Source organism: Scyliorhinus canicula, unplaced genomic scaffold (assembly GCF_902713615.1).
Source record: "Scyliorhinus canicula unplaced genomic scaffold, sScyCan1.1, whole genome shotgun sequence".
Classification (NCBI taxonomy): domain Eukaryota; kingdom Metazoa; phylum Chordata; class Chondrichthyes; order Carcharhiniformes; family Scyliorhinidae; genus Scyliorhinus; species Scyliorhinus canicula.
The window spans coordinates 220,853-237,381 of record NW_024055429.1 but is presented as its reverse complement, the minus strand read 5'-3'; the positions used below and the strand labels follow the sequence as shown (position 1 = coordinate 237,381).

The 16,529-nt window shown below is 47.9% G+C and overlaps 1 long non-coding RNA gene across 1 annotated transcript; it reads right to left on the bottom strand.

The window, feature by feature from the left end:
• Window positions 1-1,727: 1,727 nt before the first annotated feature.
• LOC119959373 lies at window positions 1,728-4,112 on the bottom strand. The gene is made up of 3 exons (XR_005459178.1): window positions 4,087-4,112; window positions 2,721-2,809; window positions 1,728-2,339 (listed from the first exon to the last, which is right to left on the bottom strand). It is a non-coding gene; the product is annotated as an uncharacterized LOC119959373 (long non-coding RNA).
• Between the last annotated feature and the right edge of the window lie 12,417 nt (window positions 4,113-16,529).

Genomic DNA, 16,529 nt, shown 5'->3' with positions numbered 1-16,529 from the left:
TCAGGGATGACAAAGAAGCCAGACTGAGAAGAATGTCGATATCTCAGAGGATGGTGGGACTGGAGATTGTAGAGACAGGAAGGGACAGGACTGTGGAGGAACTTGAAAATAATGATTCAAATTTTTAAATCAAGGCATTACTTCACTTGGAGCCAATGGAGGACAGTGAATGTGACTTGGATGTGAGAAAGTACAAGGGCAGCAGAGATTAGGATAATCTCACATTTCCATGTGGGAGTGGGGTGAATGGGAGAGGCTGGTTAGGAATGTATTGGAATCAGGTCTAAAGGTAACACAGGCATGGATGAGGGTTTCAGCAGCATCTGAGTGGGGATGGGGGTGGAGACAGGCTAGAGTTTGGAGATTGAAATATCTGGTATTAGTGATGGTCTGGATATGTGGTCACAAACTCTTCTTGGGGTCCAATCTGACCCGGAGATTGTGCAGAGTGTGGTTCAGCCTCAGACAGTTCCCAGGGAGAGGGATGGACTTGGGAGTTAGGAAAGGGAATTTCTAATTGTGACTGAAGACAATGGCTTTGATCTTCCTAATTTTTAATTGGAAGAAATTTCTGCTCATTCAATACTGGATGTGGGATAAGCAGTTTGATAATTTAGTGATAGTGGACGAATGGAGAGGGATGGTGGTGAGGTAGAGCTGGGTGTTATCAGTGTATGAAATGAAAATGAAATTAAAATCGCTTATTGTCACAAATAGGCTTCAAATGAAGTTACTGTGAAAAGTCCCTAGTTGCCACATTCCGGCGCCTGTTCGGGGAGGCTGGTACAGGAATTGAACCGTGCTGCTGGCCTGCCTTGGTCTGCTTTCAAAGCCAGCGATTTAGCCCTAGCATAGATCTGGATAGTTGTGGCCCCATCACTAATCCCAGGGGTAGTCCATTAGTTACAGTGCGCCAATTTGAAAATGACCCATTTATCCCAACTCACTCTTTGCTGATAGTTCTCCAAACCTCGATCTGTGCGAATATATCACCCTCAACACCATGAGCTCTTATCTTCTGCAGTAACCTTGTATGTGGTACCGTACTGAAAGCCTTTGGAAATCCAAACACACAACATTGACTGGTTCCCTTTATCCACCCTGCTTATTATATCCTCAAAGGACTCAAGGCTCCTCTTTCTGGAGGGGAGGATAGGGAATAGAGGGGACAGGGAGATCCCTTCAAAAGGAACTAGCTTGTGTTGGAGATATTAAAAAGACCTAACACAATGTGTGCTTAGCACAAAACTGATTTGACTGTTAACTGGAATATTCATTCCTATAACAGGGCTGGACTTTCTTCAACTCCGAAACAAACTCTAAGGACAAATGGATAAACAGCAAATTCCAATCAAAACAGTTATTTGTGAGCTCGCTGGTGTCTCAGCAGGGTGGATGAGTGAGCAAATCCCTTCTGACATATGGAGCAGGTGAATGGCTTCTCCCCAGTGTGAACTCGCTGGTGTGTCTGCAGGGTTGATGACTGAGTGAATCTCTTCCCACACGTGGAGCAGCCAAATGGTCTCTCCCCGCTGTGAATACGCTGATGTTCCAGCAGGTCGGTTGACCCAGTGAATCCCTTCCCACACACAGAACAGGTGAATGGCCTTTCCCCAGTGTGAACTCGCTGGTGTTTCAGCAGTGCTGAAGAATTAGTGAATTCCTTCCCACAAACAGCGCAGGAGAATGGTCTCTCTCCAGTGTGAATTCGCTGGTGTGTCATCAGGCGTGACGACCGACTGAATCCCTTCCCACACTCGTTGCAGGTAAACGGGCTCTCTCCAGTGTGAATTCGCTGGTGTACAGTGAGGTCAGATAATTGCCTGAATCCAGTCCCACAGTCAGAGCACCTGAAAGGCCTCTCGTCACTGTGAATACGTTGATGGCGCATCACTTCCCCAGAACTTTTATAGCAATTCCCGCAATCTGGGCATTTAAAAGGTCTCTCATCAGAGTGAACACGCTGGTGAGCCAACAGATTGCAAGACAGACTGAATCCCTTCCCACATGTGGAGCAGGTGAACGGTCTCTCCCCAGTGTGACTGCGCCGATGAGTTTCCAGCTCAACTGGATAATTGAATCCCTTCCCACAGTCTCCACATGTCCATGCTTTCTCCCCGTTGTGTCTGCACTTGTGGTTCCAGAGGTCAGATAATTGGCTGAAGTCTCGTCCACACATAGAGCACGTGTTCAGTTTCTCCCAACTGCGAATGGTGCTTTCTCCGTCCATATTCAAAATCCAAAGATATTCAGGTTACGATAAATTGAACGACTCAATCAGATCCTGATGTAATATTTGGTTTCAGTTTCCAAACTGCAAATTGTCCCTTTCTAATACCCTGTGAAATTGATTAAAAATAGAAAATGGTGTAAGAGCAAACCTACAAACAGACAAGGGCAGGTTGTAAAACTGAGCCGAATGAATCTGGTCACTTGTGGGGCCGGCACGAGGAATAAGTGACCATAAAAACTGCTGGATTGTTGTAAAAACCAAACTGGTTCAGTGATGTTGTTCAGGGTAGGGAACCTGCCAAACTTGAGTTCATCCAAATATCTGCTACCATGTCCTCTGAACTGTGTCCCACTCACTCATCACCCCTGTTCTCACTGACCTACTGGCCCCGGTTAAGTAACATCCTGGTTTGCAAATCTTGCTCCACCCTATTTCCAGCTGCACGAATGTTTAAATCTTTAACCTTCTGTAAAACAGAAACACTTACATTTGGGTACTGATGAACTAAGTGACTCTCAGTTTTTGAAGTGAATCTTGGGTGAGTTTTCCACCTTAAAATTCTGCTCTTCTAATGTCCTGTAAAAAGTCATCACTGTCAGTGAAGGATTAAAAATTCAGAAGAGAAAAATATTTTTCTTGGTTTGAGTTTACTGTGTGTAAATCCTCCCTTTCTAACCCTCCTGTAAAAGGAGTTTCCAGAACCCAACACTGTCAGTCCAGGAGAGAAATTCGCAACGTTCTCTCCTCCTGCTGTCAGGACAGGGTGCACTGCGCAGGCGCACTGTCCCCTCCCCAAACAAATGGGTCCAGTCTCCCGGATGTTGCCCCGCAGGATTGAACATTAGATTCTTAATCTTATCCTGGCATCTCCACAGTGTGTTTATGGAGCCTCCACATCCATTCGGCCTCCTCAATACCCCCCCCCCCCTTATAATCAGCCGTTATTTACCACTTGAGGCATTTCCCACCCATTAGCAGATTGATATGAAGATCAACGAGTCAAAGATTTTCTCTCCTGGTCACTGGGATCCCGAAGCCCCGCCCACTCCAGCTACGTGTCCAAAAAGTCCCGCATGCGCACTGCTCCTGCTGAACGACAACGAATAAACGGGCATCGTGCGACTATCAACAGGCAGGACTGTTCCCTTCCAGTTGGGGAACACTTCAGCAGTCAAGGACATTCAGCCTCTGATCTCCGGGTCAGCATTCTACAAGGAGGCCTTCAGGAGACGCGACAACGCAAAATTGCTGAGCAAAAACTTATAGCTAAGTTCCGCACGCATGAATGCGGACTCAACCGGGATCTGGGATTCATGTCGCATTACATTCGGCCCCCACCAACAAGCCTGGACTTGCAGAGGCCTACCGACTGAACTGGCTTGGGACAATTCACACCTCTTTAACCTGGAGTTACCTCTCTCTCTGCATCTTTGATGATTTGATTGCCTGCAGGTGCTCGCATTCCGGGGCATCTCTGACTGTGTCTATATAAACATTTCTGGAACAAGCCTTTCCATTCACCTGAAGAAGGAGCCGTGCTCCGAAAGCTCGTGTTTGAAACAAACCTGTTGGACTTTAACCTGGTGTTGTAAGACTTCTTACTGTGCTCACCCCAGTCCAACGCCGGCATCTCCACATCATGGCTGAAACAAGATGGTTTTTAAACCTGGGCCTATTCTCAGGAAAAAGCCTCCGACCTACAAACTCCGGACCTGCGAGGTGATATTTGGGCTTGGGGCCAACCCCGGGTGTTTATGAAGCCTCCGTTCCCTCCCCACCCTCACCTCCCGGCTCCATTCCTCCCTCCGCCCCGCCCGCTCTCTCCCATTAACAAAAACCTCTCCCGCACTCACCCGCCTCTGGGCAAGGTGACACTGCGCATGTTCCGGAGAGCTCAGCACTGAGCCTGCGCACTGACCTCCCGCAGAGTGAATAGGGCACGTTCACAAGCGCGTGGAATGCTGGGTAACGGCAGCGCCATTGAAGCATCCAAACAGAAGAAAACTAATTTTGTTCAGCAATTGAAGCGAATTAAGAAATACAACACATAAATTCTTGTGAATATCTGCGCTGCTATATTCAATTTCTAAAATACCTCTATTTTCCTATCAGTACACGATGAGTTTTTAAAACTTTTTCCAACTTTTCCCTAACTCCTTCTCTCAGGGTGCTAAGTCTGTCTGCGTCAATCTCACAGTCACTGGTTCCTCTCCTCTATTTACTGATGCTGAACTGCAATTCAATGAGGGAAAATGTGAGATTGTTCATTTTGGAAGAATGAATGAGAAGGCGGATTCTTGTTTAAATGGTGAGACTGCAGATAGCTGCAGCAGAAAGGGACTTGGGGTTCTAGTTCATGAAACTCAGAAATTAGCATACAGGAGCAGAAGGTAATAGGGAAGGCAAATGTAATGCTGCTGTTTATTTCAAGGGAGATCTGGTCCCCTCATTTAAGGAAAGATATAATATATATCTGAGGCAGTATAGAAGAGATTTACACCAATGATCCCAGGTATGGAGACATTTCAATATGAGTAAAGATTAAACATGTTGGGTCTGTACTCCGAGGAGTGCAGAAGTATGAGAAATGATATGATTGAAACATACAAGATTTGTAGAGGGTTAGACAGGATAAATATTGGGTGGATGTTTCCACTCATGGTAGAATGTAGGACCAGAGGACATAGTTGCAGAATAAAAGCATTTGAGGAAGAATTTATTCTTCCAAAGAATTATTTCCCCTGGGAAGCTTTGGAGGCTGTGTCCTTGAACATTTTCAGGGCTGAGATCAATAGGTTTTTAATAATTTAAGGAAATCTGGGTTATAGAGAGAAGGGAGGGAAGTGGACTTAGTGTTGGATCAGCCATTTTCTTATGAAATGGAGGACCAGACTTGAAAGGCTGAATGGCCTACTACTGTTCCTGTTGAATATTAATTATTCTATGGAATGATACAGCACAGATGGAAACTATTTGGCCCATTATACCAGTGCTGGCTCTTTGGAAGATTCATCCAATTAATTCCACAGTCATAATAATGATAATTTTTATTATTGTCAAAGTAGGCTTAAACATTGCAATGAAGTTACTGTGAAAATCCCCTATCACCACATTCCGGCACCTGTTTGGGTACACTGAGGGAGAATTCAGAATGTCCAATTCACCTAACAAGCACGTCTTTCGGGACTTGTGGGAGGAAACCGGAGCACCTGGAGCAAACCCACAAAGGCACGGGGAGGTTGTGCAGACTCCACACAGTGACCCAAACCAGGAATTAAACCCGAATCCCTGGCGCTGTGAAGCCACAGTGCTAACTCTGTGCTAATGTGCCGCCCATTGATTAACTATGATTAACACAAACTGATTTGACTTGATTTTTATTCAGAATTTAATTTCTTACAACAGGGTTGGAGTTTATGAACATCATAATAATAATAATCTTTATTATTGTCACAAGTAGGCTTATAGGAATACTGCAATTAAGATACTGTGAAAATCTCCTAGTCGCCACATTTCAGCCCCTGTTCGGGCATAGATAGAATTTACAGTGCAGAAGGAGGCCATTCGGCCCATCGAGTCTGCACCGGCTCTTGGAAAGAGCACCCTACCCACGGACAACACCTCCACCCTATCCCCAAAACCCAGTAACCCCACCCAACACGAAGGGCAATTTTGGACACTAAGGGCAATTTATCATGGCCAATCCACCTACTATACAGAGGGAGAATTCAGAATGTCCAATTCACCTAACAAGCATGTCTTTCGGGACTTGTGGGAGGAACATACCCCAATGAATATGGTTCAGTCCAGGCTGCGATTCCCAAAACAATCCAATCACTGAAGTTGCTTGTGAACTTGCTGGTGCATCAGTAGGTTGGAATCTGAGTGAATCCCCTCCCACACTGGCAGCAGGTGAATGGCCTTTCCCCTGTGTGAAGACGCTGCTGTACAGTGAGGTGAGATGATTGTCTGAACCCAGTCCTTTGAGTGGTAAGCTGCTGATTGGGTGGCACAGTAGCACAGTGGTTAGCACTGTTGCTTCACAGCTCCAGGGTCCCAGGTTCGATTTCCGGCTTGGGTCACTGTCTGTACGGAGTCTGCACATTGTCGCTGTATCTGTTTGTGTTTCCTCCGGGTGCTCCCATTTCCTCCCATAGTCCAAAGATGTGCAGGTTAGGTGGATTGGCCATGTTGAATTGCCCTTAGTGTCCAAAAGGTTTAGGTGGGGTTACTGGTTTACGGGGTTAGGGTGGAGGTATAGGCTTAAGTCGGGTGCACCTTCTAAGGGCCGGTGCAGACTCGATGTGCCAAATGGCCTCTTTCTGAACTATAAATTCTATGATACAGTGAGAGCATCTGAATGGTCTCTCTTCAGTGTGAACATGTTAATGGGACATCAGTTCCCCAGAATCTTTATAACACTCTTCACAGTCTGGGCATTTAAATGGTCTCTCCCAGTGTGAACTCACTGGTGTCTCAGCAGATTGGAGGAATGAGCAAATCCCTTCCTACACTGGGAGCAGGTGAACAGCCTCTCCCCAGCGTGAACATGTCAGTGTGCGTGCAAGTGGTATGAGTGTGTGAATCCCTTTCCATGCTCAGAGCAGGTGAAAAGCGACTCACCAGCGTGAGTGCACTGATGAACTACTGGCTGGGATGGCTAATCAAATCCCTTTCCATAGTCCCCACATTCCCACGGTTTCTCCCCAGTGTGACTGCATTTATGTTTCGAAAGGCCAGATGATGGACTGAAGCTTCATCCACACACAGAACACATGTACGGTTTCTCCCCACTGTGAAAGGTGCTTTTTCCTTCCACGTTCAAAATCCAAAGGTATTCAATTTACGATAAATTCGGTGGGTGTTAGATGCTGATACGATGTTTAGTTTGTGTTTCCTAACTGCAAATCCTCCCTTTCCAAGACCAACTATATTAACAGCTATAACTGAGCTGGAGGTATTTTTCAATTCAGCAGAAACAGACTCAAATGAAGATAGTTCAATCCTGAATATGATTAACAGCATAATCCAATCATAACAGTTACTTGTGAATTTGTTGGTGTTTCAGCAGGTTGGATGACTGACTGAATCCCATCCCACACACTGAGCAGGTGAATGGCCTCTCCCCGGTGTGAATGTATCGATGTGCAAGTAGGTGGGATGATTGTGTGAATCCCTTCCCACATTGGGAGCAGATGAATGGCCTCTCCCCAGTGTGAACTCGCTCGTGTGTCCGCAGGGTATATGAGTGAGCAAATGTCTTCCCAAAATGGGAGCAGGTGAACGGCTTCTCCCCACTGTGAACTCGCTGGTGTAATGCCAGGTTGGTTGACCAATTGAATCCCAACCCACACACAGTGCACATGAATGTCCTCTCCTGAGTGTGAATTTGCTGGTGTCTCAGTAGAGTGAATGTGTGACCAAATCCCTTCCCACACTGGGAGCAGGTGAATGGCTTCTCCCCAGTGTGGCTGCATCGATGAGTTTCCAGCTGGCATAGGAAATTGAATCCCTTTTCACAGTCACCACATTTCCAAGGCATCGCCCTGTCGTGACTGCAGTTATGTTCCAAAAATCCAGATGATTGGTTGAAATCTTGTCCACACACAGGGCACAGCTTCCCCCCACTGTAGTCGGTGCTTTTTCCTTCCATGTTCCAAATCCAATGATGTTCAGGTTACAATAAATTGGCTGTCTCCATCAGATTCTGATATCATGTTCGATGTCAGTTCCCCAATTGCAAAGCCTCCCCTTGTAATACCCTGTGAAATTGATTTAAAACAGAAAAATGGGAGTGAGAGAGAACCCACAAAAACACAAAGGCAGGTTGTGAAATTGATGTGAATCGATCTGGTAATTTGTGGGGCCGGCAAAGGGAAAAAGTGACCTTGAAAACTACTGGATTGGCATAGAAACCCAACTGGTTCACCTCTACTGGAGTAGAGAGAGAGTGAAAGGGTCTGTGGGAGGAAACCGGCGCACCCGGAGGGAAACCCACAAAGACTGGGGAGAATGTGCAAACTCCACACAGTCACCCAAGGTCGGATTCGAACCCAGGTCCTTGCACTGTGAGGCAGTGGTGAAATCAACTGTGCCACCCCGTTCTTTCTTCTCTGCCGCTACTCTGCCTCATCAGTGAGACATTGGGACTCAATGATAGATTGGCTGAGATACATAGAAGGAGGCCAATCGGTCCATCGAGCCTGCACCTCACTTCCACCCTGTAACCCAATAACCCCTCCTGACCTTTTTGGACACTAAGGGGCAATTTATCATGGCCAATCCACTTAACCTGCACATCTTTGGACTGTGGGAGGAAACCAGAGGTCCCAGAGGAAACCCATGCAGACACGGGGAGAAGGTGCAGACTCCGCAACAAACAGTGACCTCGGGGGAATGGAACCTGGGATATATTTTTTTTAATACTCCTCCGGGTCATTGGACATTTGCCCCCCACAATGATGGCGATCACGCATGCGCCCTGATGCACATGCCGTCTATTAAATATGGCGGCCGATAACACGGGCTGAACGGGAGGATCTGCAGTCCCGCTCGGTACAAACTGGGTGGTCCAGTAAGCTCTTTTCAGAGGTTTGTGGCTAACACAACATATTTAGGCAGCGTTTCCGTAGAGTCACGTGATTCCTCGCGCCGTCCGTACTTACCAATTACGGAGTTGAAGAAGCCACCCTCTGTCGCCATTACGCACACTTCAATCACAGCGGGCCACGCCCCTCATTCACCCCGATTGGTTGGAGGACCAGCCGCTCTGTTGGTCCTCCAAGCCCGCCCCTCATCCTCCTATTGGGCGGGAGCTGCCGTCAATCACCCGGGCATTGTGACGGTTACAAATGCGCAGAAAATTGAGTCTCCAGATAAAACCTGCTGATGGCCACAAGCTGAGAATAAAAACCTGCTGGTCCCAAATTTGCTGGTCTGGGGCTTTTTCCCCGGGAACAGTCACAGGCTAATGGCTGCCATCTTGGTTCAGGGAGGAGCAGAGTTGTGAGGGAACAGGGAGTGGGTGGGGCTTCAGGGTCTCAGCGACTGGGAGAGAAAATTATTGAGTCGTTAACTTCACTCTCAGTCTGCACACTGGTTAGAACTGAACCGAGCCAGAGTAGACGATGGAGGAAAACTGGGAGTGGAGGAAAGGAATGGTGGAGATGGGACAATGAGTTGATAATAATCTTTACAGGGCAGCACGGTGATGCAATGGGTTAGCACTGTGGCCTCACGGTGCCGAGGTCCCAGGTTCAATCCCGGTTCTGGGTCACTGTCCGTGTGGAGTTTGCATATTCTCGCCGTGTTTGCGTGGGTTTTGCCCCCACAACCCAAAAGATGAGGGCAGCAGGGTAGCATGGTGGTTAGCATAAATGCTTCACAGCTCCAGGGTCCCAGGTTCGATTCCCGGCTGGGTCACTGTCTGTGTCGAGTCTGCACGTCCTCCCCCTGTGTGCGTGGGTTTCCTCTGGGTGCTCCGGTTTCCTCCCACAGTTCAAAGATGTGCAGGTTAGGTGGATTGGCCATGATAAATTGCCCGTAGTGTCCTAATAAAAGTAAGGTTAAGGGGGGGGGGGGGTTGTTGGGTTACGGGTATAGGGTGGGTTTGAGTAGGGTGATCATGGCTCGGCACAACATTGAGGGCCGAAGGGCCTGTTCTGTGCTGTACTGTTCTATGTTCTATGTGCAAGCTAGGTGGAGTGGCCACGGTAAATTGCCCCTTAATTGGAAAAAAATATGAATTGGGTACTATAAAATTTATTTAAAAAAAATAATAATCTTTATGACAAGTAGGCTTACATTAACACTGCAATGAAGTTACTGTGAAAAGGCCCTAGTCGGTACACTCTGGTGCCTGTCCGGGTAAACTGAGGGAGAATTCAGAATGCCAATCCACCTAACAAGCACATCTTTCGGGACTTGTGGGAGGAAACCCTCGCAAACACGGGGCGAACGTGCAGACTCCGCACAGACGGTGACCCAAGCAGGAATCAAAGACGGAACCCTGGCGCTGTGAAGCAACACAGCTACCCACTGTGCTACCGTGCCATGTTCACGGTTAACAGTTATTCGATTCAATAGGATCAGAATGTTACAGGCCTTTGAATGTGGAAGGAGCAATGTTAAGTCTATTCTGCCCATGGAAAAGATTTCAAATATTATTGTAACTGGAAACGTGCCGATACACATACGCTCAAGTGAGTGTTCCAGTGAACTGACTGTGAAAAGAGCTTCACCCAGTTACACAGCCTGCAGAACGATCATACATAGAGTAAGTCAGTGTGAAATATTTGGCAGATCTCAGGTGGGATCCTCCCATTCGGCGGCAGAGTGTCCACGGCGTCGGGAATGCTGTCGCGTTTAACGACAGCGTGAACGGCCCTCGGGGAGTACCAATTCTGGGCCAGTACGGCACTGGAGCGGTTCATGCTGCTCCAGCCTCCCAACTGGAGCCCTCCGAACTGTGCGCCGCGCTAACCCGCGCATACACGGTGGCCTCCCTCAACATGCCGGCCCCGATGCAACATGGCGCTGGAGTTCAGGGGCCGGCGCGTGACAAATAGGCCCGGGGAGCGAGAGGCTGACCCGCAAATCGGCGGGCCCCGATCACGGGCCAGGCCCCATCGGAGGCCCCCCCCCCCCCCCCCGGGTCGGAGCCCCCTCGCCCACAGGCCGCCCCCGACCCTGAGTGGAGAGTCCCCACCAGCTGCCAGCAGGTGTGGATGGCGCCTGCGGGACTGCCTTTTCAGAGCGGCCGCTCGGCCCATTCGAGCCGATGAATCGTTGGCCCGGCCGCGTACAGCAGCCTGCAACCAGCACCGCACCAAATGCACAGCGCCAATTCTCCGCGGAGCGCAGAATCACGTGCCGGCGTCGGGGCGGTGTGGTGCGGTTGCGGGGATTCTCCGGCCAGGGGCTGGGAGAATCCCGCCCAAAGTACAATTTGGGGAAAAAGTGAAGTTGACCCATGTTGGGAATAATAATAATTTAAATAGAGAGACTGCAGAATACCACAGTAGAGAAAGTTGTGTGTGTCCTTGTACACGGACCACAAGTGTATTTATTCCCTCACACTCCTCCAGATTGATCTCCATTTGCTTCTTTACTGCCCAGCTGATCAGTCTACCGATATCTTCCTGTAGTCTCCAACTTTATTCCTCACTGTCAATCACACACTGCAAATGTCTCAACCATGTCCCTTTGTGAAAGTCTAAATCATTCATATATACCACACAAAACTTGGAATCTTGTCCTGAACAATCCAGAACTCCGCTGGAAAGTCTTTCGATCACAAAAATACCTCTGAACCAATCACCTTTGCTTCCTGCTGCTCCAGCTGATGACATTTCCAGCGCAATGGAAGTGCCCTGGTTTTCCCAAACGGAACTGGATGTGTAATCCGCTGGGCTGGGATGTCCTGCCCTGTCTTTATTTATTTAATTATTAACATTATTAACCTCTCATTATCTAAATTTCCATTTCCCACTTTTATCTCCATCTGACCCAGTCCATGGCTTTCTCCTTTATTGTCTAAAACACATCAGCAACTTTTGTATAATCCTGGTGCATTCATTTCAGTCTAAATCATTGATATATACCAGAAAACTGTGGAGCCCCACCGGAAACAGACGTCCAGGCATCATTCAGTCCTGGATGTGACTAACAGCAGCAACAACAGCTGAATCCAAACACTGCTGTTGCCTGTGAACTTGCTGATGTCTGAGCAGGTTGTTTGACTGAGTGAATCTCCTTCCACACGCGGAGCAGTTGAACAGCCTCTACCAGTGACTCCCCAGTAACGCTTCCATGTGTGGGCAGCATGGTAGCTCAATGGATAGCACTGTTGCTTCACAGCTCCAAGGTCCCAGGTTCAGTTCCCGGCTTTGGTCACTGTCTGCACGGAGTCTGCACGTTCTCCCTGTGCCTGCGTGGGTTTCCATCGGGTGGTCTGGTTTCCTCCCAGTCAAAAGATGTGCAGGTTAGGTGGATTTTCCAGGCTAAATTGCCCTTAGTGTCCAAAAATGTTAGGTGGGGTTACGGAGTTATGGTGGAGGTGTGGGCTCAAGTAGGGTGCACTTTCCAAGGGCCGGTGCAGACTCAATGGACCGAGTGGCTCCTTCTGCATTGCAAATTCTATTATTCTGTTTCAGTGTGAAGTCGCTGGTGTTTCAGCAGATTCGGTTTACTTTTAAATGTCTTTTCACACTCACAACATTTAAAAGGTTTCTGATCAGTGTGAACAAGTTGGTGTGTAGTCAGGTGGGATGACTGAGTGAATTTCTTGTCACACACGGGGCAAGAGTACGGTCTCTGTCCAGTGTGGACTCGCTGGTGTTGCAGCAGGTTGGATGAATCATTGAATTCCTGCCGACACATAGGGCAGCTGAACGGTCTCTCCCCAGTGTGAACTCGATTGTGTCTCAGAAGGTGGGCTGACCGAGTGAATCCCTTCCCACATTTGGAGCAGGTGAATGGCCTCTCCCCAGTGTGAACGCGTTGGTGTTTCAGAAGATCCCTTTTGCTTTTAAATGTTTTCTCACAGTCAGAACAATTAAAAGGTCTCTGATCAGTGTGAACAGATTGATGAGTCAGAAGCTGGGATGAACAAGTGAATCCCTTCCCACACACAGAGCAGGTGAACGGCCTCTCCCCAGTGTGAGTGCGTTGATGTATCATTAAACATTTTTTACTTTTAAAGCTCTTCTCACAGTCAGAACATTTAAAAGATCTCTTGTCAGTGTGAACACGTTGGTGTGTCCGGAGGTTCGATGTCTGAGTGAATCCCCTCCCACACATGGAGCAGGTGAACGGCCTCTCCCCAGTGTGACTGCGTTGGTGGAACAATAAATCCTTTCTGCTTTTAAAGCTCTTCTCACAGTCAGCACATTTAAACGGTCTCTGGTCAGTATGAACATGCTGGTGTGTGATGAGGTTGGATAATGTAGTGGATCCCTTCCCACAAACGGAGCAGGTGAACGGCCTTTCCCCAGTGTGAATACGTCGATGAGTTTCCAATTCAGACGGGGATTTGAATCCTTTTCCACAGTCCCCACATTTCCATGGTTTCTCCATGGTTATCGACAAGTTATCAGGTGTAGGTGGGATGCAGATTTGAGGTCACTATCAGATCAGCAGTGATGTTATTAAATGGTGGAACAGGCTCACGGGGCTGAATGTCCAATTGCTGCTTCTTGATTGCTGTCGTGCGAATGTCCTTATGTCTCTCCAACTTGCATCATCAGTTGAAGTCTGAGTACGGTGTCTCTCTGATGTAAATGCTGCAATTTCATTTCATGCTGTGTGATTGGTTAAAGCTCAGTTCCAGCTAACTGTGGAAAATTACTGAGATGTATGTGTCTTGGTGCTTTTCCAATCAAAGTGATTTTTATCATTTTTCCCCAAAGACAAAACAAACATTTCTCCTTCCATGTCGAAAGGCCGGTCCTGATGAATCAAGGGTCTCTGTGAGATCTTGACATGATGTTTGCATCTGCAAATATTCTGCAAAAGGTCATTGCATTGAATTACTGTGAATATATTAAGACACAAACAGGCCATTCTGTCACAGATTCTGCTGCTGTCCATACTTGGCACAAATTTCCTACTGTCCCACCTATCTCATCTTTCCATGGTAATGAGTTGCACATTCTAAACCTGTAAGTAAATAAATTTGTCCGTATTGCCCCCTTTGATTTATTTGTAACTATCTTGGATTTATGACTCGTCGTTTATTGATCGTACCCGGTTTTAGACTCTCTCCCATCACCCCTCTCCAAACTACTGATAATTTACAAGATTTCTATCAGGTCACTGCTTACTTCCTTGTTTTCAATAGAGAAAAATGAAATGGATGAAATGAAAATCGCTTATTGTCACGAGTAGGCTTCAATTAAGTTACTGTGAAAAGCCGCTATTCACCACATTCAGGCGCCTGTCCGGGGAGGCTGGTACGGGAATCGAACCGTACTGCTGGCCTGCTTTAAAAGCCAGCGATTTAGCCCAGTGAGCTAAACCAGCCCCTCTCCCACTCCACTCCATAATGCCCCACTCCATATAATATTTCCTGATCACTGTAATCTCTCATTTTACAAAAGTAAATGCAGGATAGAATTTGCAAAGAGACAAATCTTTCTGTTGGGTTTAGTTTTTTGTGTAAATTCCCTACTTCTAACTCCCTGGAAAAGGAGTTTACAAAAGCCACCACTATCAGTCCAGGATAGAAATTCTGAACAGGCAATTCTAGTTTCTCTGGAACATTTTTTTCTCTCTTGTTCCCCCAAAACTGTAAATCCCCGTCCCACACACTCTCCCTCCTCCCTGGGCTGAAATCCAAACCCATCTCTTTCCTCCCTGCCTCCCCTCTGTCTGGGTTCAGTTCTTCAGCTCCTGTTTGCAGACTGACAATAAAATCAATTGGTTTGGGGCCTTCAGCGGATGTTGGTGAATCCTCCCCGCCCACCTGACAGGGTTTCCTTCCTTGCCAGAGATCAGTGTCGTCATTGATTTGAGTGCAAAGTCTGAACTCTTATTTATTATCCCCCCACCCCCACCCTGTGTTGTGAACCACCCTCCAGTGTGGGAAGAAGGATGGTGCCCGTTAACCTGGGACGACAAACCAGGGAGCTGACAATGATTGTGACGAGTTTGCTCCAGCTCACAATGCCCGGGGACTGATTGACGGCGGGTTCGGACCAATAGAAAAGGTGGCACGGCTGGAGGACCGAACGAGAGCAGGTAGTCCTCCAGCCAATCAGAGTGAATGGGAGGCGGGAAAGAGCTTCAGTGGACGGTTAATTTGGGCCTGTCTGGGATAAAAGCCCGCGCAATTTTTGCCGTCAAATGTCGTATCCGAGCATTCGGGGCTTACGGCCTGCACGGTGTGTTCATGAAGCCGTCCGACCCACCCGCCGACTCCCTCCCGGCTTACCCGGCGGTATCAGATCGACTGAGAATTTCCAAACGATCGCCTGAACCGGAGTTACTCTCAATACTGCGCATGCTCCTGCTCACCATGCCCCGGGGAGTGATTGACAGCAGCCCCGGACCAATAGACAAAGGGGGCGGGACTGGTGGACTAGCGGGAGCAGCTGATCCTCCAACCAATCAGAGTGAATGAGGGGTGGAGCTGAGCCCGGACCTCATTGGCTGAAACTCTGCATCATTTTGAAGCTGATTTGTCTCAAACTCCAGGAGAAAACTGGACCTTTCTGTTTGTGGCTTTAAACAGATGAGAGGAAATGAAAGGATCTGGAAAGCAGCAGCTTCTTCATTTTGTTCCAGGAAAATGGGGCCTGTGGAATGTCCGGTTTTACACAGCACACGGTCAACCTGTGGTTTCACGCTGGGTAAAGAATCTACAAACAAGGCAAGGGAATAAATCATCAATGGTAGGACCCGAGGAAGTGCATGTCCATTGGTGGACAGGTTTACAGGGTGGTTAAAAAAAATATGGAATACTTGAAATAAATACTTAAACAAAAAATTATACAATACTTGAATAAAAGAGGCCTGGACAATTCCCATTCACCACCGCTCTAGTCTGCCTGGCTGAACTCGTTCTATTGCTCAACAACTTGACCGAGGAAGCGAGGGAAATGCGGCGGTCTGCAGGTTAGACTGAAGCAACGCGGTTTCAAGACCCCTCTCCCCAGCATACTCCTGGCAAACGTCGAAGCGATTGAAAACAAGCTGGATGAACTTAACGCCAGACTTACCTCTCAGAGGGAAGCCATGATGTGGAGATGCCGGCTTTGGACTGGGGTGAGCACAGTAAGAAGTCTTACAACACCAGGTTAAAGTCCAACAGGTTTGATTCAAACACGAGCTTTCGGAGCGCAGCTCCTTCCTCAGGTGAATCTCAGAGGGAAGTAAGAGACTGCTGTGTGCTCTGTTTCACAGAGACATGGCTCACCCCCGCCTCACTGGACTGTGCCATACAACCTGAAGGCTTCTCTATTCACCAGGCGGACGGCTTGGCATCTTCAGGCAAAGCGAAGGGTGGAGGGGTTTGCCTCCTCATCAACTCCTCCTGGTGCTTGGATGTGGTGACCCTGGTGACCTCCTGCTCCCCAGACCTGGAATACCTGACCGTGAACTGCCGCTCATACTATCTTCCACGTGAGTTCACTTCAGCCATTATCTCAGCGGTCTACATCCCACCCCAGGCAGAAGTGAGGAAGGCGCTGGATGAACCATACACAGTTGTAAACAATGACGAAACAGAACACCCAGAAGCATTGTTCATCGTGGCCGGAGACTTCAACAAAGCCAACCTCAAGAGCGTACTGCCAAA